Consider the following 27,102-nt stretch of genomic DNA (forward strand, 5'->3'; position numbering starts at 1 on the left):
AAAGATCCATTTGTACCTCCATAAATACACATATGGCCTTAAGAACCCACTTTTAGCTTTCATAAATGTGCACGTGTTCCTATTGGTGTAAATAAGTATTTACTTATTACACATACTTAAGTTTACTTAGGTTAATGAATTATTTAATTATTTTGCATTATTTCATTATTTATTTAGGTGAGACACTAAGGAGTTTGTGTACTCTCATTGATGTATGCAACTCTAATTATGCACATGGTGTCTACAACATAGGAGTATGCATTGTTCATTGAGTTATCATGTTGACAACACAGTTATTCACACTCCTCATTTAGCACATGTTGTCTAAACCATTAATTTGTGTGATACAACATTGTAGGCTTGTCCTCACATTATCACACTTACATCCATGCTGAAGGGAGGATAACCATATCTGGTGGACATGTGCCTAGATGTATGACTTATCATGTTGCTGACTTCTATGCATTCTAGAAGCTCTCCTAAGGCCTTTATATATAGGTACTCCTAGTGTACTCTAAAGCTAGCATATTGAATGAATATCATCATTTTGATCATACTCTCTCTATTGGTCTACTATGTGCTTGAGTTGAGTTCTTTAGCTCTTGGGTGAATTCTGGCCTAAGCCAAATTCTTACATGGTATCAGAGCTGAGAGAGATTCTCTACACATAGTCATTCAAGACCATTCATGCTTTAGCACCTCAACCCAAATCTAGAGGATCTATAGAAATTACGAGCGTCTAGAGCTAGATCTGACCTCACTGTTGCATCTAGAGCATTGATTTGGTGAAGATCAACTATGAATTTATCTATGATGGGTGAAAATTGATCATGAGGCAAAAAAAAATTGCAAATCAAAACTCGAAGGCCCCAATTTGTTGGGTATGGTCTTTTATAGATCTTACTAATTCATTTTTTGGATCGATCATTTATTTATCTCTATAATTTTTACAAATTTGTTATCTCTGCAATTTTTTTGAATTTTTTATTATCAAAATTCCCTAATTAGCTACTAGTTAGGTAGGGAAATTTTTTTTTTAGAACCGAGCTGTCAAATCCTGGCTCTACAGTTTAATTGATTTTTATAGGGTATTTAATCAACTAATCTACATACATCATCATACAAATCTAGGCAACTCAGCACATAATCCAATGGCCATATATTCCAATAGTGATCACAGACTTGGCCTGAACTTAAACATTTTGGCGTCTAAGACCACTGTCGGATAGCCTCCTACCAATGAGCTCATGCTTTCCTTGTGCTGAGCGAAGGCTTAATTTTATAAAGTGCAAAGAGTTCTTAACCCACACATGTGGGATTATAAACTACAAAATTTTGGCTACCATAAAATAGCCTTGGCGACAAAATAAAAAAATTGGTGAAGAGCACCAGTTTCCAGTCACCATTACCAAAATATGTCAATGATGCATTTGAATACTCTGGTGCTTCCTTCACATTTTACAAGTCTTTGATAGCTCAGACCCTACATGCCACACAAAAAATAATAATTTACAAATGCAGGACATGTGGTTGAACCCCAAAATGCCATGGTATAATAGTCAGCTGCCAACTATACCACCTACGCAATGAAGACATGTCAGCTTATGTGGCAGTCCACCTAAACACTGTACCAGCCGTGTAATCTATGCACTATCATCCTAGCCACAAGGTGAATATACAATTAGAAACACAGTCAACAAATCCATGCAGTAGTCTATTTAGTACAAATTTTTTGCCACATTAGCCGTCGTATAATTCTGTACCATGTTGACATCATCTCAGGGGTGAGATTCTGTTGACATCATCATTTTGCAGCATTAAAATTGATAGTTATCTAAATGTCATTCTAGGGTAAATTGCAACTACTACGATGACTATATGACCATCAAATTTAACCCCATCATTTACTGATGCAACCCCTCTCCAAATTGATTTTGGTTTTTGTAGTCCGACTTTGGGAGGCCATAACTCAAACATCTGGACTTTGAATTAGGTGTAATTTTTTTTGAAATTGGGTAGAATTTCCTAACCTTTTTAGTGGTGTAGCTTTTTTCTACTTTTGGTTTATGGATTGTTCAAAAATTGCATTTTTTCATGACTACACTTGTATAATCCTGCATTTTATAACTTCAAACCCTCCATATGGGCACATCTATAATCAGAATTAGGTTTCTTTTTTTTGAAATTGCATTATTTTTTGTCTACTCTCTAGATCTACTATTAGATTGTAGAGTTGTGTGGACAAAAGTGTCACTTTCAACAATAGGGGCTTTCTTTGCTTTGTATTGCTTCAAAATTTTAGCACATTGTAAAATTCTAGATTTTTACTCTATTAAGAGGTTGTAAAAACAAAAATTAGAAGTCCATGAAGGCCAAAATTGGCAAGTGGCCTATTGTAATCACACTACTGATAAAGTGCCCAAAGCATTTATTTTTGGGAGGTTTCTTGATTTAGTGAAAAGGGGGGTGTTCTTGGTGTTGTGTTCTCTCTTTTCTAAACTTTTATTTCATTTTTTACATTATGGGAAAATTTAAGTTTCCAAAATTAACTCCTCATAACTATGCTACATGGTCCATAAAAATGTGGTATCACTTAATGCATAATGGAGTTTCACAATATGTAGATGGTACTCTTCCTAAACTAGCAAGTGATAAAGTATCAAAAAGTGATATTTTGGCTTGGGTAGGAATGGATAGGAAAGCCCTAGGTGATATATGTTTGGGGGTAGATGATAAGATCATGTATCAAATCAAGAAGTGTACTAGATCCAAGGAAGCTTGGGATGCCCTCGAAAACCTTTATGGGAAAGTGTCTGAAGAGGATGTTTTTAAAATTGAAGATGAGGTTGTCTCCTTAGATCCTAAGTCATAAGACTCAATATAGGATTTCATCATCAAGGTGAATGAACTAAGGACAAAGCATACTGATTGTGGGACTTCCATCAAAGATGATAGACTAATCTATCTTATTCATAACAAGCTACCATCGGAGTATTCCACATTTATATCTTCTTCTAACACCTCAAAGAATACCTTAGGGTCTACCTACAAGAAAGTCACTTTTGATGAATCTGCTAAACTATTGGATGATGAAGAAAAGAAGTTGAAATCAATGGGGATTCTCACATCGCCTCAGTCTAAAGCATTGGTGGCCAACAATGAGGGTTCTCAAAATTCAGCTAGACAGTCTTCAAATAAAGGAAAGGGTAAGAAGAAATGGAAGAACAAATATGAGGATGTAGAAAAGAAAACACCAAAATCCAATCAACAAGGAAAGTCCTCAAATTCTAACAAGAAGGGGGACAACAATAAGGAGAAGAAGAAGTGCACTTATTGCAAGAAATCAGGTCATGAAGAGCATGAGTGTTATCTTAAGAAGATTGATGAGTTGACCAACATCATGAGGAAACATAATGTTCCATTGCCTAAAACTTACAAGGAGAAAGGGTCTTCTTTAGATTCAAAGGGCAAAGGGCAAGTACTCATGACTAATTCAAACTCTTCAAAGGAATGGATATTTGACTCAAGTGCCTCTTATCACATGGGCTATTCAAAGGAGGATTTTTCTTCAACGAATCTCTCAAAGGTAGCACACATCTTCATGGGAGACAGTAGCAAAATAGAAGTTGAAGGGAAAGGAAATGTGGAAATGGAAAATGGAGAGTTTAAATATGTTCTCTAATTTCCAAACCTAAGTTCAAATCTCCTATCAATCTACCAAATCAGTCACCTTAGAGATGGGCATAGAGTTGAATTCTTTCAAGACTTAGTAAAGTTGCATAGTCTTAAAGATGACTCATTGGTTGTAGTGGGGAAAGTGAATCATAAGAAGAGGTTGTACTCTTTCTCTCATTTTGTGCCTAATTCTTCTTCAAAGGCCTTGTTATCACAATCCAATTCACACATGCAATAATGGAATGAGCCGTATGGTCATCTTGACTTCCACTATCTTCAACAATTTTACACATATAGAATGGTCAAAGGTCTACCTCGAATCAACTTTTCTAAGGGTGAATGTTCAATAGATTTAGTGGATATGCATCCAGAGGGGAAGTTACAAAGAGGGAAATCTTCAAGAGCACTAGGTGTTCTATAGATGATTCACATGGTATTAGTAGGTCCTTTTGAATTTAGCTAGGGTTTCTACATACTTATCTTTGTTGATGAATTTTCAAGGTTCACTTGGGTCTATTTTCTTCATAACAAGGATGAAGTGTTGGACAATTTCTAGCCTTCAAGACTCATGTAGAATGAAAATCTAGGAAAGTCATCAAAGTACTCTGAATGGAAAATGGAAGCATATATGTGAACATAAGACTAATGGATTTTTGCAGACTTGAGGGCATTGATCTTCAGACTTTGACAATATTCAATTTGCATAAGACAAATGTTGCAGCTTTGAGGATCCAAACTCTTAAGTCTATGGCAAGTTGCATGGCAAGTTGCATGATACAAGCCAAGTCTCTAGATCCATCATTAGAAGTTGAAGCAATCTCTAGTGCCACTCACATTCTTATCATTCTCCTCATCTAGCCTTAGATGGCAATACTCCTTTTGAGGCATCATGTGGCAGAAAAGCTATTGTGACACACTTTAGAGTCTTTAGTTGTCCTGCATGGGCAAATATATATTCTAGGGGATGCAAGGCGCAATCACCTCAGCCTTGTACATTAATTGTTTATTAAGACAATGTGAAGGCATATAGACTTCTAGATCTTGAAACATATTAGATATTTGTGGAGAATGATGTATACTTTGAGCAAAGTTCACCAAGCTTGTCCTCTACTCCTCTTCACACATCATATCATGTGGAAACTGACAGTGACACTAGAGATAGTGCTTCAATAGATTCAAACACATGGGATTCTATTGACAGTTACAGTAAGAGGTCACTACATTAGTTCAGTCCACATGCATACATAGCCACAGTAAGATACTTTCAGTCTTCCAGGTACAAGTTTAGTGATGATCTACCTCTTCTTCTTGATGCATAAGTACCTTTTTCAATTATCATGAGGGCTCCATCAGACTCTTTTGTTCATTCTCTAAATGATTGATCCTCACAGGTTGATGTGATTGTGGATACTTATGATCAGTAATTGCAGTAGGGTTCTTCATCTATTGTAGAGATAGACAATTCTTTGAGATAGGTTCTTCAGTTAATTGAGTAGGTTTTAGAGACATCACTTATATATGGGATTATTTCCACACATAGAGGAAGTATCTCATTTGTACCTTTGGCATTGTTTCTTCCTAAGGGGAGGAACACCATTCTGCAGTCTTGCATCAGCTTCTTCATTGGAGCAGTCACTATTTGACATTCTTCTTTGGGGGGGGAGCCTATCCTATCTCTCTTCCTCTTTTCATCATTCTCTTATGTATATATTGGATGTATGTCATAATTGGGGGTCTTGATTACTCCATCCATCCATGCATCCCTATTTATCTCTCTTTTCAGGAGAGGGTTTTTCCCACGAGGTTTTCCCTCTTTCTCTGCTTTATGAGAGATTACATTTTCATTATGTACATGGCCTAGTAGTCAGGATCCATTTTTCATATCATCCTAGATTTTATAAGCTTAAGGGCATTCCCCTAAGTTGCACTTAAGGGGGGGTGTTGGTGTAAATAAGTATTTACTTATTACACTTACTTAAGTTTACTTAGGCTAATGCATTATTTAATTATTTTGCATTATTTTATTATTTATTTAGGTGAGACACTAATGAGTTTGTGTACTCTCATTGATGTATGCAACTCTAATTATGCACATGGTGTCTATAACATAGGAGTATGCATCATTCACTAAGTTATCATGTTGACAACAAAATTATTCACACTCCTTATTTAGTACATGTTGTCTACATCACTGATTTGTGTGATACACCATTGTAGGCTTATCCTCACATCATCACACTTACATCCGTGCCTAATGGAGGATAACCCATATCTGGTGGACATGTGCCTAGTTGTATGACTTATCATGCTGTTGACTTCTATGCATTTTAGAAGCTCTCCTAAGGCCTTTATATACAAGCACTCCTAGTGTACTCTCAAGCTAGCATATTGAATGAATATTGGCATTCTGACCATACTCTCTCTATTGGTCTACTATGAGTTTTTGTTGAGTTCTTTAGTTCTTGGGTGAATTCGGGCCTAAGCCAAATTCTTATAGTTCCTAAAAATCCACTTTTGGTCTCCACAACTCTTTATGTGCTCCAAGATGTCCCCTTTGGCCTTTGTGCCTACCTTTATGGTCTCCATATTCTAAAAAATCTCACTTCCTTCCTCTATTTACTATTACTAGATCAAAAATAATCAAAAACGGTAATTAAAAAAAAACCTTAAAAAAATTGTCAAAAAAAGTAAAAAACATAAAAAAATTCATCAAAAATAGTCCAAAAAAATAAAATTCAAAAATTGTCAATAAACATAAAAAATCTTCCAAAATTATAAAAAACAAATAAAAAATCAAACCAACAATCAAAATCATATCACAAATTATTTTTTATATTTTTTAATCTGATAGTCCATTGATTTCATGTCGAGTTGGTGTCCATCTATAATTGCCACTCCTTTGGGATGAGTTTGCATACCTAGACCAATTTTATATGAAATCAATGGTGAGGCCCCTTATATTGAAAAATATTTAAATATTTTATGGCATAATCTTGCCCTATTACTTTTGGAAAAGACATTGAAACAAACTGGCAAAATAAATAAATAATTAAATAAATAAACAGCGTCATTATGTCTTGAAACATATCTTAGAGTTTGGGAAAATTTGACATAATGTAGATAGCTGAAGAATTTTTCTTTTGTTCCTCCTTACACCCTTCTCCTCTCAAGGAATATCAAAAGGATGGTCAAAACTTATTATGCTGTAGAGGCCATGATTGATTCAACATTATTCAAAAAATATATCAATTCTATCCTAAAACACCTTTGTGACCTCACATCTCATCTTTACAATTTAGGGACACATTGGTAATTTGGGCATCACTTGGATTGCCATAGATATCTAGTGCACTCTTTCATCACCATCTAGCTAGCCCATGATTTTGCTACACACCAGCAATGCTGCTAGCACTCTACTAGGTTGGCCTACTTCCAAATTGTAGGAAGCAATACATGAATATGAATGCCACACTAGTCAAACCTTTGACCCTTGAAACCAATGGTGGCACAAAACAAGTAAGCATTTTAGAGATTTACACAACCTTCCCTACTTAGTAAAGGCCCAAACACCCTTTTCTTAGGTCTACTAGCAACTTTTTAGGCCACTCAGTGCCTTTTTCAATGCACAAGTGCCCTTTCTAGGTCCCCTTAGTGCCTTTTTAGGCTATCTAGCACCTTTTAGACCTGAACTCCTTTTTTAAGGCATAAGCACCCTTTTTTCAGCCCCTTAGCACCTTTAGGCCATCCAACACCTTTTTAGGCTACTCAGCACCTTTTGTAAGCCCAAGTGCCTTTTTCAAGGTCCCTTTGGTGCCTTTTGTAGGCACAAACATCTTTTTAGCCCCAAGTGCCTTTTTAGGCCCACATACCATTTCATTGGCACCATAAGTATCCATCTCATCCCACACCTAGAGAAAAAAATGACTTTGGCCCTAACTTGTTTGTAAAGGCTATCAATATACACAAAACTTATAAAATCAAGTTCTATCTACAATTTGTGATTTAGCACTTCCTTCTTTTTCCACCTAGTGTACTTTCACTCTCAAAATGTTACACAAGTTCATACTCATCTTTCATTGAGAGCCCACCTTTGATTCTTTTTAGTATTCAATTATCACACATAAGTGAAGATTAATGTTCCTTTAAATATCCCATTGCTCACACTTTTTTGTGGATTTTGGTAACCTTCCACTTTGTCAAAAATACCAAAAACATCCAGATAGTTTCAAAAGTACCAAAAACATCCAAAATAGTTGCAAAAATACCAAAAACATCCAAAACATTTCAATATAAATACCAAAACATAGAAATAATAATAATCAAACACTTTTAATGACATTGTACATAGACACACATAGTGCACAAGTTATTCTTTTGTTTTCCATTAACACAATAGTTTATTTATTTATTATGGTGGTAAGGTACAATTACATCCAAAGCAACACCTAGCAAATCACTTATTCTAACCTCCCTTGTGGAGATGGCATGCATGTTAGGGTTTTTGGCTAGGGGTATTTACCCAAGTATCATCCTAAAAGATGCCACTCTTGGCATTGATCCCCCTTGCATCCAAACAACATTGATGGGTATCATGAACTTCCCATTGTGTGGCTAAGAATTTAATAACTGCATAAATTGCCTATCCAAAATTGTGTCTTTTGTCATTGCTCCAACAAGATTGGCTATTAATATAGCCCCATATAATATGTGGCTTCCTAGTGTACTTTCACAATACTTTTCATATCTATAAATACATTTTCCACCATCTTAGTGATACTTGGTGCATTGATCACCCATTAAGCCACGTCATGCTCATGTTGCATCTATTCAGTTTCCATTCTCCAATGCTCCATATCTACTTTCATCTCACTAATATGCTTTTCCAATTGCCTCACCTTTTCCTCACTAGCTTTCAACAGCTCTTACAGTTACAATGATACGGTGTTCATTTTTGACATCACATCCTTAAATGACTCTGATTGCACCTATGGTAACACCAGCTCATTCTAGGTTCTTTGCAAACCCACTTATACCATCCTTAGAGCATCCCACAACCTTTTTGCTTGTGCTCACTCAACCCATATCCTTGCATCATTTCCCTCTACACATGATCTTTCCATCCATAGTTCAAATTCCAATAATCACAACCATTCCCATTCTATATTCTTTGCTTGATTCTTTTTGTAGACAATGCTCTTTGCAACTCCTCCACTTCACGTGTTTCTTGTGCCACACCCTCATTCTCTGATTTTGGCTAAACTACATGCAATGTGCCCTTCTCCTCACCTATTTACCCCTATACAAGGATTTTGAGGCTAATCAACTATTTTTTTGCACTCATCAACTCACCCACACTGACATCCTTAGTCACCCTCTAAATTTTTCTTGCAGTCTTCCTAGGAGAGTCCATCTCCCTCGCATCTATCACTTCTTTTAGAATGCTTTTTGTTGCCTAGGGAGGACTACTTTCCACTTGCATCATAGGATCACCACCTAGTTATTCTTGTAATGTTTTCTATACTGCACTTCCTGACAACATTAACAATGCTAACAATAGAGCTTCTTTTACCCTAACCCTCAAGCCCCTAGTTTGTGCCTGTGCTAGTCTTATCTAACTCTTCTTGCCATGCTCACAAACCAACACCTAGATCTTAGGCTGATATAATAGTTCACTTGACTTATGAAAAACATGTTTTTCCCTTGTCCTTGCCTCACCCTCCCTCCTTGACTAATATCCCCCATCTCTACTTCCTATTGTGATTCGTCTGGTGAACCCACCATGCTAACATACTCACACTTACTTTACCCCTCTAACAAATGAATCTCCCAACAACTACGATACTTATTCCTTCACCATGCTTTCATTTTCATGTGCATACTCATTTATTTATGCCATCACTTGACATGCATTCCACCTTTTATCCTAGCCATGCATTCACTCTATGCAACCCATCACACTAGTACCAAGTACATTTGCCACTCTACTTTGACATTACTATGCCATGTTACACCTACTCATCCCCCACTGATGCACATTTTCCAAAGCCATCACCACACTTCTCATTTTAGAATTTCCACTCTCACACTCCATGGCTCGTTACAAGATTCATATAAAAGATTTTAATCCTTAGAGAACTAAACAAACTTAACACTATTGCACACAACTATCAGGATTATGGTTTGCTAATATTAGGTTTTTCACTATCGTGTGTTTCTAGTACCTTGATTATGTATTTGACTAGAGGACTAGGATGAAACCATGACATTTTTTTCCCTTCTTTCATTTTTTTGATCCTATGTCCTTTGGTTTTATACATTATTGGTGTCCACTTAAAAGTGCCTCCTTTCACTTGGAAGGCCATGTTTACCTTGACCAGTTTTGCATAACATCTAAGGTGATGTTCCCTATTTGACATCTATCTATATGGATGTGTACTAAGCTTATCTTTATGTTTTATTTTACTACAAAAAACTATTTTTAATGGCTACCATATTTTCCATGTATATGATTCATTTTCTATGACAATTCTTGACATGATAAAGTATTCATATAACACTATCATCCCCAATAGAATCATCCACAAATATATCTTTGAAAGTTGTCCCATCATCTATTTGAACATAATAAACTAGATCCCCCATTGTAGGGATCCCAAAAATCTTGTAAACATCCTCTAGGGTGATCATCATCTCCCCAAGTGGCATGTGAAAGGTGTTGTGGTTTGAGTGCCACCACTCAGCCACAACTATCAATAATCCTTAGTTTACATAGAACTGAGGCATCTAAAGAAGATATATGAATCCACATCTATTAATAAGTTGATTCTCAACCATTGATAATGGACTTCAATGGCCACACATATAATCCCCAAACCATGAACTTCCACCCATGTACCTATTTCACAAAATAGTTGAACAATGACATCAATTCTTAATCACAAGTGATTATCCTACATCATTCTATGTCAACCTTTAGCTATCCAACCAATGACTCTATCCTGAGCTTTCTATTTGTCCCACTCTATATCTTGAGATGGACATGTTATCTTTTCCTACTCTATATCCTGAGGGGGGCACTTTTTCTATCTATCCAACATACTTGATTGCTCCTACATATCACTTTGTGACTACACAACTCTATTAGTTTAGTTAATTCTATGAACAAGTTTATAGGTTGACATCAACCTTATCATCATCCATTCAACATTAGACTTCTATCTTAGAATTTGATAACTCCTAGCATGTTCACATTTACCTATTTGGATACTTTTCTGTTTGACATGCCTTACATTGGCCATTACCAGATTGATTCGACCTTCCTAGCCCGATCCACTACTCAAACGTGCCACAATAGAGCATGGATGTGCTATGAAACTCAAAAGCATTATTATTCTAATTTGACAAGCTATCTAACACTGAAGAAGCACTAAACTACTCATATGTGCTACACCATATAATGGATGTTCTATTTTCAACCAATGATGCTACTGCATACCTCAAATATCTTACATTATCCATAAGCACTACTCTTTTTAAAAAATGCACTATTCCACTACACAGATGTGCTACATATTATGAATGCACTAGGGAACATTGCATATGTGCTACAAGCCTCCAAATTTATAGACTTAAGTTCCTTACCTTGGAGCAATTCATCCCAAAATTCAAATGTGCAATTTCCAACTATGTATGCGCTATTAGAAAATATGTTTGTGCTAAAACACATAAATTCTCTACAATTCTATGTGTATGCACTACAATTTTAAGTTATGTGTTATTTTTTTGCCTTAGGGTTTTCCTAAAATCTCTATTTTGAAACACATATGCACTATTCTAAGCTAAATATGTGCTAAAATGCTCTAAATTCTCTACAAAATGGTTTAAATTTTCTAAAACACTTATCACATGCATTTACTAATTCAACTCACGAAAAAAAATCCAAAAACTGCTACAAAATTCACAAAAAAATAAATCAAAGAGGTTCTCAATGACTTACCAAGGTTCCATAGTTCATTGGATGCTCTTACCTATGACCTCTCTTGAATATGTGCTCTCGTAATGGGACAACCATCTTTGCCAACTCAAAACTATTAATGAAGATGAGTGCAAGGGGACTGTAACAATGAAAAGGGTAAAAGGTCTTTTGACCTATTTAATCCACACTAGGGGCATTTTATGGCATATTTTAACATCTTTGATCCTATTTAATGCCTTTTTCCCTATTTTCTTGACATGGGTATTTTCCCATTAAATTCAATGATATCACTTTCATCTAATTCATCTTCATCATTTTCATCATAGTTTTTTAGAAATAAAATTGCACTCTCCATATTTTGCAAATTAATTTTTCCAATTTAACTTCTGCGAGGGAAATATATTTATATCAAATTGGGGCATCAAAGTTTTTTTTCAAACATAAAAACTATTCTACCTCATCCAAATTTCAACATCAATCAAACAAACTAGGGCATCCAAGCAAACTATTCTAAAAAAAGGATTTTAAACATAGCAATATTAAAATCAAACATTGTATCAACTTTGAATCAACAAAACATCAACAATTATACATCAAATCATCAATAATTAGGCATCATACCAACTTTAAATCAACAAAAGATCAGTGATCAGACACTTGATCATCAAAATTTGGCTAAAAATTAGGAAATTGAGACATTCTTTAAACTAATATGCTTTGCTTATTAGCTCAAAGAGGGGCATTTGTAGACATCCTAAAATTGGCAAAGACCTAAAACAATGTGAATTTAGATCAAACAATGAAAATTAAAGAAAAAATCAAATAAATGAGGAAAATAACAAATTTTTAAATTAATTAGAACATCGAGCCATTTGGGTGGTTATTTAATCACATATCAAATTCAAAAAGACCAAAACCCTTGAAAAAGAGGAAAACCAATTCATAATATTAAAAAATAAAATAAATAAGAAAAAGGTTTTAAAAAGGTTGAAAATAAATGTAACATTTAATAAATAAATAAAAATCATTTATCCTCTCAAAACTAAAATCCACTCTTTTGGAATTTAAAACAATTGAAAATTCCTATTTATCCTCACAAACCAAGTCTATTGGACTATTCCTCTTGGGTTTTTGGGAGATATTTTCAATTTCACTCTTACCCCTAGTGAAAGGTTAGACCTAGATCTTTACCTCAATCCCCTTCTAAAATCCTATAAATAGAAGGGAAAATCAAGAACAAAGGACCCAAGTTTTATGCATATATACTATAGGCATATTAGAGCTATCATTTTGGTCATCTATTTAGCATCATTTTTATATAGATTTAATTTCATTTTAGTGTCATTCTAGCATCATTTTAGTATTTATTAAGCATTACTTAGCAATTTTTAGTCTCATGCATACACTTATTTTAGCATTTTCATATTCTTATCTTACATTTCATATAGATCTCATATAGACATTCATAGATCTGCATTAACAACATAGTCTCATTCTAGAGCTATCACTAAGATGTTGGTTTGAGAGCAATTTTAGCAGTTCTAGTTAGGAAAACATGATATGTTTGTAGAGTCGTTATTTGGCAATGTTTTCTTGTGTCTAGCTTAGTTCATTGTTATTCCAATTGAGCTCTATACCAAGGTCTCATGAATATGTAATTCCACTATGCACAATATCATCCTAAAAGATGTCTCTTAGGGATAAGGTACCAGGCATCACTTGTGTGTCATACTCAATGCAAGGGCCATGAAAAAAAATCCTAAGAATCTGATATACATCCTCAGGTGTGACTATCATCTCTCTAGGTGGAAGGTGTAATGTATTCATTTTCGAATGGAAATGCTCCACCAGTGCTATCAATAGGTCATGATTCACTTGAATATTGAGTATCTCACAAAGGTGTGTAAGGCCTAATCCATCCAAATGGGCTATCTTGCATGCATCAAATTATCACACCAAACCTCCAATGGTTGGATAATGTGATAAAAAATTGACATCTAGGAAGTACACCTACAAACACAAAATTACATGACAATATTAGTACTCAATGTCATCCAAATCTATGCAAATCAATGCAATTCTCATATACATATATCCTAAAATTGCCTACACTTCTCTTTGATACCCTAACATGATGATAATCAACTCAAAACCCTATGCATTTAGGCCTCTATTTTGAGGTGAGTAAACAAACTTCTAAAAACTAATGTTGGATTTCACACAAGAAAGTATGTAGATAGAAACATGTGAGTTTTGGCTCTTGTACAAGCTCCTACAAAGACTTGTGTGAAAAATCCTCTATTTAAGGGTTTCTTGTGTGAAAATGGGGTCACTCTAGGAAAAGATTGTGTCCATGTATGTGCAAGTTTGTGCCTTGCTTGTACTCTTTCATGTGAGTTCTCCTATAGGATAGCATGATAAAATGAGTTCTGGCATGAAGACCCAATGCTAACCTACTTTGAAAGACTCAAAATGACATAAATTTGATTAAAACATGTAAAATTTTCAATAAAAAGGAGATTCATAGATTACTTATAAGTGGTTTGTAGTCTGTTGACTGATTGTGACACTTGGATTGCTCAAATTTGTGAGATCACATGGGGACAATCATATTGCCCAGAGCTCTCTCTACAAGAAGAAAAAAGTGCAAATGATTTAAAAATGACCCTTTGGGGCCTTATATAGGATTTTACCTAATTTTTCAAAGTGCTCTATTTGGTGTGAGACTTGCCCCCTAGCTAATTGGACTACTCTGCTCTCATTTTTACGATTTAAATTGAAATTTAGTACTCCTAAACAACTCAAAATCACATTTCCAAATTTTGGGACAGATGCAAACAAAATTTTATGTATGTTAATCTCAGATTGGTTTTAACATATGAGTGACAATATACTTAAGTCTTTTACTTAGTTCATGTCAAAAAATTAGTACATGTCGAGCACAAGTTGTCAAATAGTATATGTTGAGTGACATATATTTAGTATGAGCCAAGTAACTAGTAAATGCTAAGTCACTCAAGTGCTAAGTAGATAGTATGTGCCAAGCTATTTAGATTTTAAGTGATTAGTGGATGTTGAGTTACAACATTGAAGTTATAGTTGATGTTGAGCATCAAGGACTTCAAGTGTCGAGTTACACAATTTTTTACATAGTTGTTTGTAATGGCACAAACTTCTATATAAACCATTTTTGGGCTAACTTAAGGATTTTTTTACACTTTTTAATGATAAGAACAAATCTTAAGGAGGAAAAACCCTTAACTTCTTAATGAGTGTGGAAGGAGAAAATAGAATGTTTACATGTGCAAACTAAGACTACATGGTGATTAAGGTGTTATCATTTGAGTTACATTGAAAAATAAATTAAAGGAGAACAAAGGAAAGGAATCAGAAGACAACAAAGATACATTTGATTAGAAAGGATCAATTACATCAATATAGAGGTGATCTAAATTCAAGCAATAGAGTGCTAACTGAAGGATCATTGCTGAAATATTCTAATAGGTGAATTGGTTAAATCTCTTAACAAAGTAGTCCTAATAGGCTATTGTAAATCCTTTAATAGGGTGCTTACTTCATTGCATGTTGAAGTCCTTTAATCAAGAACACTTCTAACAGGGTGGTGAAATCCTTTAATAGGGTAAGATCTAACAATCTTGTAATCCTTTAATAGGGTAGACCTTTCATAGGATAGATCATGTTTCATGATCAAAATATTGTAACCTTTATTGGATATGCTTTATTACTATAATAGTGAAGATTTGTGGGTGTCATCCCCACCCTAGTTTTACTTTCTCCTTGGAGGGTTTGTGGGTAACCAAAAATCTTGCGTCATATATGTGATTGAATGTTTTACTTTCATGATATGGATTTATATGATTAATTTGGTATTTTAGTTTATATGTATATATTGTGAGATGGATGTATGGTGAATGGTTTATGAAGTTGAAAGTTTTAATTGCTAATTCTCCCCTAGCTTACAGTTTACTATCCCTATTGTATTTCTAATAATCGGTATCAGAGAATTGGTTCTCTAGAAAGTAAAAGCTTTGCATCTTTGAGGAAAGATCTTAGAAATGGAAGTATGAAAGTTAAGAAAGACTATTGAGAACTAGATGATTAAAATAAAACTTTCCATACATTAGCTAAATGAAGCAAGAGGTGATTTAAAGTGATCATTGAAAAGAAGGAAGGAAATAATCATTGAAGAGAATGACACACAATGCCAAGAGATTGACACTACTGAATTTTTTGTAGATGGAAACACCAATGAAGTTGATGCAATAGTTGTAGATTTGATGGAAAAGAATAGAACCCTAACTAAAGAGGTTAGAGGTCTTAAGAGAGAACATGAAGTCCAATTAGTATTGCTATATAAGGTGACTGAGCAAAAAAAGAAAGCTGAAGAAGACAAAGTCATGATTGAAGATGAAAAAAGGATCTTGACCAATAGACTAGAAGAGAAAACATCAAAGGTAAGTAGGATTGCTAACATGCGATTGGAAACTTTGAGTTAAATGATGATTGTAAATGATGAACTAAATGTAAAGGATATTGAGATCACAACACTGAAAACATAGAATGAATACCTAAGAAATGATCTAAAAAGAGAAACAAAGTTTGATGAAAGTGAAGCTATCGAGTACTTTGAGCAATTGATGTGATTTTCCTAGATCCAACAGTGACAATTCTAGATTGGGTTACACTAGTACTAAAGAAGGAGAATCATCCAAAAGTGATGAAGAAATAAGTATCAAAGGTAATAACTCCAAACCTACTTGTCATAATTATGGTAAGATAGGTCATACTACTAATGTTTACAGGAGTAAGACTAAAAATAAAAATCCTATGTAGAAGTTCATGGGTCATTGTCACAAATGTAAGAAACAAGGTCATCAAGCATATGAATGTAGAACCAAGACCATAAGCACACAAATATTTGAAGGATACCACTATAATTGTCAAAAGTATGGACATAGAGCATATGAGTGCATATCCAAGCCTAAATGGTCATCAAACAAGAAGACAAAGGTGAAGCACAATGGTAACTCTTATAATTGGGATTATAATACTAGGTATAGTTGTCATTATTGTCAAGAGTATGGACATGTTGCTGAAAATTGCATAAGAACACATTTTAGAAGTGACTACAAAAGATGGTTGAGTCAAACCACATGTTTTAGTTGTTTGAAGACTAGTCACATATGTAGGAATTGTCCAACAAGGTCAAAGGAACCAAGCAGTGAGGTCAACAAAGAAAAAGGAAAGGAAGATGTTTAGAATGTTAGAGATGAGATGAAAGACATGGAAGAGAAAGGAAGATTATAGCACATCAAGGTTAGATGGAATCACTTCACCCAATGGGTTACATGATCACACCACCTCTAATTAAGCAATCAAGAGCTATGTTTTGGATTAATGTTTAAAAGATATACTATACATCAATTCCAATGAATTAGTTCTTAAAATATTATATTTTCATGAAGAAAGATGCAAAGTGTTGTTAAGAATCTAGAAGAAATCTTTAAGTTTTGTCATTTTTCATGTTATAGCTGAGCATGAAAAGTTTTGCAATGGTTGCTGAGTGAAATTTTAGTTGATGACAAGCTATCAAAAGTGATAGTGTTGACCAAGCTCATAGTGGTTTCCAACAGGAAAAGGAAACCTCATGGAAGCCAAGTGAGTTGAAATCTCTATTAAAGCTGAGCTTACAATTATGTAAGAACTTAGCATTAAATGCAAGCTTTAAAGGCCTATATGATCAATTTCTACTCATTTGACACCATTCAAATTTGAAGGAGAGCATGAAGCATGAAAGATAAATTGAAGAAATCATTTCAAGCATTTGCAAGTAGGATTCAATAGTCACTCAAAACCATCACAATATATTTTTAAAGGTATTTATCATGTGTCAAGCTATGTAGTTTTAATTTTCACAAACCTTATTTTATAGAATGGCATCTTATTTTTCAGCTCCTAAGGTTAAAGAGAGTAAAGAAATTTTGAATGTACATTTGATAAGAAATGAGATCAAACATCCAAAATTTAGAGTCATTACTGATATTTCTTACAAGAAAGATCTATTTGGTGCATTATTGATGAAACCACCTAGATTTTTGATGATTCAAGATGTAAGATGATACTACACATGCAAGGTGGGTACCATAGGAGACATTGATATTAGGGAAACCTATGTCAAATTGTGTGAAAATAGAGTGTTCAAAGAAGAATTCAAAATTGTAGAGAGGAAAGGGTTAACCTGTGCCCTAGATTTCTCCAATGTCTTCAAGATTGAATGGATAAAGATTGTTTTGAGCAGAATTCATGATAATTCTATATGTCTAGATAATGGACCAATAAAGATTACAAAGAAAATTTTACATAGAGTAACAGGGTATCCAATACTTGACTAGCCTAAAACCATAAGAAGTGAATCTAAAGAAGTCATTGAGAAGTATACAAGGGTACTGCAAAACAAATGAGGCATGACAATTGATAATATCTCAAATTCCCTAATTGCTTTTGCAGTGAGGATTATAGCACATAAATTCTATCAATCCAATAGACTGAACAATGTACCATGTATTGTTGTTAACATGGGCTATAAGATAGTTAAGAAGGATCATACCTATGACCTTTCCCAGTTGTAGTTACAATAATAGTCATAAAATTTGGGAGCAATAAGGAAGAACAAATGTGCACAATGTAAATTTGGTTCAATTCTTGTATGTATTTTCTTTTATGAACAAAATAAATTCCCTACTTTTGGTAAAGTTGCATGCAAAACAAACATATCTATTGTAGAGAAGAAAGGTAAATTTTTAAGTAACTTGGAAAAAATTTTGAGTCAGTTATGACCAGCTACTTTAAAGACTTCAAGTAATCAATGAAGAAAACACTAAGGATACTAGTTTCACTAGTTGAGAAACATTTCAATGATATTTGATTTCTAGTTGACACTGATTTTACATATGTTCAAGATGCTATTCCTAGGGTGAGGTGGTTAAGATCACTAGGATATCAATTTTGATGAAGCCTTTGTAGCAATAACAACATTACTTGTAGAAGATGTGGATGTTAAGGCTATTACCTTTGGGAATTATGATGTGGAAAAATCTAAGATAACAATAGATTTTAAGATAGCCTTAGTCATTAGAAAGAAATTCAAGATTGTCAAAATGCTTAAGGAGAAATTTGGTGAAGGAGCCAAGGAAAATAAAGAAGAAGATGATGATGGAGATGAAGAAAAAGAAGATATACCCACTCAAGAACCACTAGCCTTAACTCAAGATCAAGGAGAAAATCAAGCAGAAGGAGTAGAAATTGAAGAGGGTGTCGAGGGAGAAGAAGTCAGTGAAGCACCTAAGAAAAAGAAGAGGAAAGCTAAATCCCCAATAGTTAGAAAACCAAGATTGCAAAACCTACACCTACAGTTCCCTCTAGTAGAGAAAACACAAGGGCTACTACCAAAAATGCTTAAGAAGAAGATAAGTTAAAAGAGAAGAGGGCTAGATCAGCTAGCAAAGAAGAGGATCCTGAGAAGAGACCAAAGAGAAAGTACATAACTCTAGCTAAATCTAATGAAGAGAGGACCAAATACAATGACAATAGCTAATTCAAAGTGGTAAGTCACTGTCCTTTAGATTTAGACAATATATGTGAGAATATAAGTAATAATGCTCATTTATCTAGTCTTACACATATTGAGTTTGACAAACGTGGAAAAGTTGAAATGAACAAAGTAGAGGAGTCAATATATGCCATGATAGAAACATTAAAACAAACTTCAATTCAGATTACCAACTCTCTACCAAAGGAATTATTTGATAGAGTTAGAAAAAGTGGCAATATAGTCTCACAAAAAAAAGACAAATTAGAGAGACTACACTTGCCCATGCAAAAATTGGATAGCATGACAATGTCTAAGGTAGTAAAGAAGCATGTATAGAAATTTTCACTAAAATATAGGGCATTCAACATATTGTAGATTGACATTAAAAGTGTTGTACAAAAGACCACTCAGATTTGGAAATCATTATATGGTTTGACAAAACCTATGACAATAGTGTAGGTACCTATTGAGGTAGGTGAGGACAAAGATGAACATCAACAACTAACTAAGGTTACTATAAGTTGACACTGAGATAGTTGCACAAGAGGAAGGCAATGAGACACATTAAACACATGTACCAAGGATGAGAAGTAGATAGAATAGAGTGTACAAGATATACTAGTGTCGAGTGTCATTCCTCCACATGAGTTGAATATAGATAGTAATACTATAAAGATAAAGGATGTTTCTGATACTATCATTTAGAACATCAATCCCCTTATAGAGGATGACTTGAAGAAGCTATTGGTAGAATCCACACCCATGCTAAACTTTGTGAAAGTCTTGTACTGGTGAGTGTTGATGAAATTGAAAAGGAAGACAAGGCATCATTAGGGGAGGAAGTATTGAAACACATGACATCTATAGTCCCTCCTCAATTCACATTTGTACAACCTACATTACCTATTATGGTATATCAAATGAAGGAGACAATAACTTCCACTATTACTACATTGGTGCAAGGTAATTCAATATCAAGCAATGTAAAGGAAAATGGAAATGACAAGATTGAGATAGTTGGAGAGCATAAAGATTAAATAGAAAGGAATGAAGGAACACAAGTTCTAATAGGTCAAGTAGATACTCCTAAACCTACAACAAAAGATCAAGGTGCATCTGTGAATAAAGAGAAAGCAAAGGATAAGACAAAAGAGCTATGTATGACTAAAAAAATTGAGAAGTAACTAGCAATACAAACACTAGTGACTTTGCCAACATCTGGTACTCCTCCAAGTCAAGATCTTCATGGGTTGAGTATAGAAGCTATATCCCTACAATCATCAAGGCCAAATCCAAGCACATTTAAGGTGAGAGAGTTACATCATTTGTTGATGTGAACTTGGATGAAGTGATTAAATTACCCAATTTTAATTTTTTAACCATTACTATTAAATAGATGAGCATACTCTAGGATGCTCTTGCAAAGAAGAATAATCAAGAACTACTTAGATAGGAACATAGGTAGAAGCAAGCTTTGATTGATATCAAGGACATTTTTCTTGATGCATTTAGCCTACCAACACAAGAAGCAACAAAGCCTATCATAGAGTAGCTAACTAGCTTAATGGTGAAGGTAAATGACACAGACCTAGATTCAAATGTAAAATTACTTGAATGGTTTGAAAGAAAGTTTCAAAACAAGGTAATGAAAAGATATCAAGTGCTATTACACTATCATAGGTTGAGCTAGCAACCAAAATTGACAGTGTGAAGAAGGTATTAGAGTTCAAATTTTTTCTTTGTACACCAAACTGTGCAATCCAACACTCTTCACACAAGAAATAAGGATCCACATACTAAGTTTGGAGAGTCATATATAGTCATCTGATATAACTCTAACAAGATCTCTAGCCCAAAGTGAGAAACATTTCAAGAACTTCTTGAATTCCTAGAGTTAGTTAGTAGTGCTACATACAGATGAAGAAAATGTTAAGGATAAACTAATCAATATCCACTTTATCTTGACTCACATATGGAGATATTGCATAAGGAACTAGCCTTTTTTGAAACAGTCATGAAGAAAGATCCACATCTTTCTACTCATGAAGGCTTAGTCCACCTTGTTTCTAAGCTAGTCATTCAAATCAAGTCATTAGAGGTAGCTTATGAAAATTGGGATGCTACTTTGGAAATAATGCTTGAGGTCTAGAATTTTTTTTGGGACTAATACACTCTAAGTGTATAACCCTTTGACATAAGTGTCAAAATGGGGGAGAAATAAGAAGTATGGGGAAGATTATATTTTTTGGGGAGTAGTCAATGACAAGAAATAGAATACCTAAATCAGCTTATGCAAATCTACTCAGTAGGAGGAATGATTTTGGTTCAAATACAGAACAATACAATTGACTTAGGGGGAGTTATTGAATTTTGAGGTATGACAAGTGAGTCATAAGTTTTTACAAAATTTTGAATTTTTCTATGTAAGCAGATATTATTTGAGTTATGCTTGAAAGGCTAAAGGTTATTCTTGCATGACCATGTATTTTGCCACTCATGTAAAAGAAGGAGATTGTTAATCTTAGATTGGTTTTGAAATATGAGTGAAAATATACTTAAGTGATTTATTTAGTTAATGTCAAACTATAATACATGCCGAGCATAAGTTGTCAAATAGTATATGCCAAGCAATAGATATTTAGTATAAGTCGAATAACTAGTAAGTGCCGAGTCACTCAAGTGCCAAGTAGAAAGTATGTGACGAGCTATTTAGAAGTTGAGTGATTAGTGGATGTTGAGTCATTCAAAGGCTGAGTCATAAAATTGAAGTTATAGTTGATGTTGAGCATCAGGGACTTCAAGTGCCAAGTTACACAGTTTTAACATAGTTGTTTGTAATGACACAAACTTCTATGTAAACCATTTTTGGGTTGACTTAAGGATTATTTTATGATCTTTGATGATAAGGATGAATCTTAATTATGAATCCCTATGCATTACAACATCTAATTAGAAAAAGAAAAGGATTAAGAAACAATATGGGTGAATCACAATCATTGATTCATATCTAACCCTAAGTCACCTAAGTCTTCTTAAGGAACAAAACCGCTAAAAAATTTAATGAGTGTAGAATGAGAAAATAGAAGGTTTTTATGTGCAAACTAAGCTTTCATGGTGATTAAGGTGTTATGATTTGAGTTACATTATAGAAGCAGTTAAAGGAGGAAAGAGGAAAGGAATCAGAAGACAACAAAGATACATTTCATTAGAAAGGATCAAGAGCACATTAGTATAGAGGTGATTAGACATCAAGCAATAGAGTGCTAATTAACCAAAGGATTATTGCTAAAACATTCTAATAGGTGAATTAATTAAATCTCTTAACAAAGTAGTCCTAACAGGTTGTTGTAAATCCTTTAATAGGGTGCTTTCTTCATTATATATTGAAGTCCTTTAATCAAACACACTTCTAATAGGGTGTTGAAATCCTTTAATAGGGTAAGATCTAACAATCTTGTAAGCCTTTAATAGGGTAGACCTTTCATTGAGTAGATCATGTTTCATGATTAAAAGATTGTAACCTTCATGTGATACACTTTATTATTACAATAGTGAAGATTTTTGGGTGCCATCCCCACCCTAGTTTTACCTTCTCCTTGGAGGGTTTCTGGGTAACCAAATATCTTGTGTCATATATGTGATTGAATGTTTTATTGTCATGCTGTGGATGTCTATGATTAATTTGATATTTCAGTTTATATGTATATATTGTGAGATGAATGTGTGGTGAATTTTTTTTGAAGTTGAAAGTTTTAAGTGCTGATTCACACCCCCTAGAGTTTACTTTCCCTATTGTATTTCCAATAGTATAGTCCATCTTTCTGATGCAATATTCATCTTAGTCTCTCATCATTTCAACATTTTCTCAAAATTCTCAACATTTTCATCAAAAGTCAACTTTGGTCAGCAAAAGTCAACCTTGGTCAAACTGACATTGAAATCACTCTAAATCAACTCAAAATTTTGTACATGTTCTTCTGATCTATTCCACATTATTTTGAATCTTTGATCACATCAATATCTTCAGATCTACTATTATATATCACTATTCTAATGTGTTATCTTTTAATTTTGCTCCTGAGGGGGTAGGTTACATTATTGAATCAAATCAAATCTTTCTTCAATCTGATCTAAACTCAATGTCCTTATCACTAGGGGCATCTTCATTCCCTATATCTAGCATCATATGATATCTTTCTTTTCAATTGATTAGTTGATCAAACTTATAGAAGTGCTTATCATAGGTCGATGGACAAGTATCTAGATGTTTTATTTGGACTCCTAAGTATTAAGCCTTGTTCTATGGATAATCCAATGACTCATGACAGGTCTTGTTATCTCTTTTTATGGACTCGTATCTAAGTGTTCTATCTAGACTCTAGGGGATTAAGCTTCATTATGGGGATAATCTTAGGGTTTCTTCCAGTCACTATTTAATGGATAGGTATCAGGGAATTCTAACCTAGACTCCTAAGGCTTAAGCCTCATTCTAGGGAAAACCCTATGAATCATGATTAATATTTTAATCTTTAAATGGACATCTATCAAGGAATTCTAACCCAAACTCCTGATTGAGCCTTTTTCTAGGGACAATCCTATGGATCATGACAATATTTGTACTTTTAGACCGGTATCTAGGTGTTCTACATGGACTCTAGAGGGTTAAGCTTCATTTTGTAGATAGACCTAAAAATCTCATCAATTGGTCTTTATATAATAAATCTCAAAGCCAATCTCAATTCTAGTTCTATGCTTCATACTTTCGATTTCTTTGAATAAATGCATTGATCTCACATTAATTAGAAGAGGAGAAAATGTAATACCCCAAAATAGGCACCATGCCATTCTAAACTCATTTTGGTGCATTATTCTCCAACATCAATTTATTGATAAAAAAAGTCCTATTTTAGTAGGCATTTTTGACCAATTGTCTCTACTTGATCCGAGTGTCAAATTGCAAAGAAATCATTAATTTGTAGTAATCACATACTTTATTTAATTCCTAAATATTGACTTAAATTGGCTAAATTAACCTTCTAATTGAATTAATTTAATTATAAGTCATATCACTTTTATTAAATTAAAATCACCCCTTTAGCTAATATACATGAAATAAGGAATTAAATGTATTTGATTTAATTAAATATCATCATCCTAATTGTTGAGTTAAATTATTCAATTAATTAGAATATTCAATTATGAGGTCATATTTAATTCTTCAAATTAAACATCTTCTCCAATATTATCTCTTCAGTTTAGAATTGAAAATATTGAGTTAAATTAGAAACATAAATAAAGCTAGTTAACTCCTTATTCATCTCAAAGGAAATTAGTTGACTCCTGCAATCAATGAAACTTGCTATTCTGACTAAACTTTCTTCAAATCTCCATCATTCATTCGGTTTGATTCGGACCATTGATTGATGTCGAGATTCTATAAAAGGGACCTTCTGGCTCACATTTTAGGAGGATGCATTTGTTGAGTATCAAAACACTATCAATTTGAGAACTCAACTTTCTTGCATTCAACTAGCTTTCTATTATACTTTTTTCTTAGTTTAGATTCATTTTTAGATTACATTGCATACATCTAGATTAATTGGTTCTTTACTTTCATAGCTTAAATTTTCATTCTTATAGCTTAATCATATTTACTTTCTTAGTTAATCTTGCATTTTCATTCATCAAATACTTTGTTCTTAGTTGGTTTGGTTACCAAACTCTTGATTCTAAGAGTGCATAGTAAAACCCTATCTAGATAGTAGGCAATAGGTCACATTGTGTAGACATTTAGGATGAACAACCTCTTATTCATTCCTGGATGAGTCTCACAAGTAATGACTATGTTGAAGTGTGTGGTTGAATTAGTGGTCCATATTTAATGCATACAAGAACCTGTTGTACGTCTTCTTTACCATCTTTTCGGATTACAATAAAACACATATGTTCACACTTCATACCTTTGAGAAACTCCTTTTCTTCAACAAAACACACTCTGGCAACACTACATACCTTTTCTTCTTTCTCCTTCAATGACTTCAACTTATGTTTCTTTTAGGATTAACCACAGATAGAAATAACAATTACATGAAAACATAACCAATATCATAAAATAATAAATCACACAAAAGAGAACACAAGACACAAAATTTTAATGTGGTTCACCCAGTCCTTGGGCTATGTCCACCAACATAAATTCCTATATTATTATTATCTAGTAATTACAATCTACAATCTCTTACAACTCAATACCACTGCAAGAAGCTACAATCTCATCATACATTATGAAAATCCTAACCCTAAGCCATTTTATATAAGCTCTTTTTGGTTACAAAATTATTGCTAAATAATTCATCCAATAGAAAAATAGTAGTTGACACTTTTTACAATAGTGAGTCATTTTTGGCTTTAGGGGTGTTACCCCTAAAAACCACCATGAGGGCATTGCCCTTTGATCCCACCCTATACTATGACAAGGAGCGCACTTAGGGTGCTTCCTTAGGACCTTGCAAGGGGCACTATCCCTTTACCCAATCTTGGGGGAACTATCCCCAAACCACTATAGAAATAATTTTGGGGGAAACCACAATGAATAAACCTCTGAGTCTAATTAGGCTCCACATCACAATAGTTTCACCCCATCCTTTGTTAGAGAGTAGGAATTTTCTCATTGATCATGTATAAAATATTTATAAAAATGCCACAAACTACTTAGGATCATATGACATATGTCCATAGGGATGATATCACAAAGCACATTGTCCTAGTAGCTTCCAATCTTGAACTTCACTAGGCACTTCTCATTAACCATGACCTTGTGGTCATCCTGTTCTCAGACATTATAGTATGGATGTAGGAGTTTTTTTCCTCTTAAGATTTAAATTTGTGATAATATTTTTTGGGTGGAAGCACAAACCTATGTCACCCTTTGTGATATCCGTAGGGGTTTCCGCCAGAATAGTTTTAGTCGAAACTATTTTGGCTGGATAGACGTGGCACTTTCCCATGTCAACGTGGCAGCCAACATTCTGGCTGAAACACTTCTAGTCGAAAGTGTTTTGGTTGAAACTAGTGTGATTTTATAAATAGCCAAAAATCTCTCTCGGGCAGTCATTTTCACTATTGATTTCACTGTAGCGGTCACTAGCATAGTCAGTGTTTCGACCGTAACAGGTAGGTGATTTTTTTATTTTTTTATTTTTTGTTTTTTTTAATGTTTTTAGTTATTACATGATAATATTAATTAAATGAACTATTTTAAAATATTTTATTAATTAAATTAATTATATTTTAAATGTTTTTTTTAGTAGTTGATAATAAAGCATTAGTTATGTTTTACAAAACATTAACTTAGTGAACATTAATGTTCAACAAACCTATTAGTTACATTTTAGAAAATATTAACATAGTAAACATTAATGTTTAACAAACAAGTATTAGTTACATTTAAATACAAAACATTAACATAGTACAGATTAACAACAAACCTATTAGTCACATTTTACAAAACATTAACATATTAAACATTAGTTCAACAAATATATTAGTTAAATTTTGCAAAATATCAACATAGTAAACCTATATGTCCTTTAAATAGCATTACATTTTACAAACCTATTAGTTACATTTTAGAAAACATTAACATAGTAAATCTAGATGTACTAAATAACATACATGCATATTTTTTATTCACATACATGAGCTAGATGTGCATATTTGAGCTAGATGTTCACATACATGAGCTAGATGTACTAAATAACATGTGCATATTTTTAGTTACATTCAACTTTGTACATATTTATATACATACATGTTTTAAATTAAATTTAACTTTCAATTT

Source organism: Cupressus sempervirens, chromosome 10 (assembly GCF_028749045.1).
Source record: "Cupressus sempervirens isolate cs-2001-9-10 chromosome 10, ASM2874904v1, whole genome shotgun sequence".
NCBI lineage: Eukaryota > Viridiplantae > Streptophyta > Pinopsida > Cupressales > Cupressaceae > Cupressus > Cupressus sempervirens.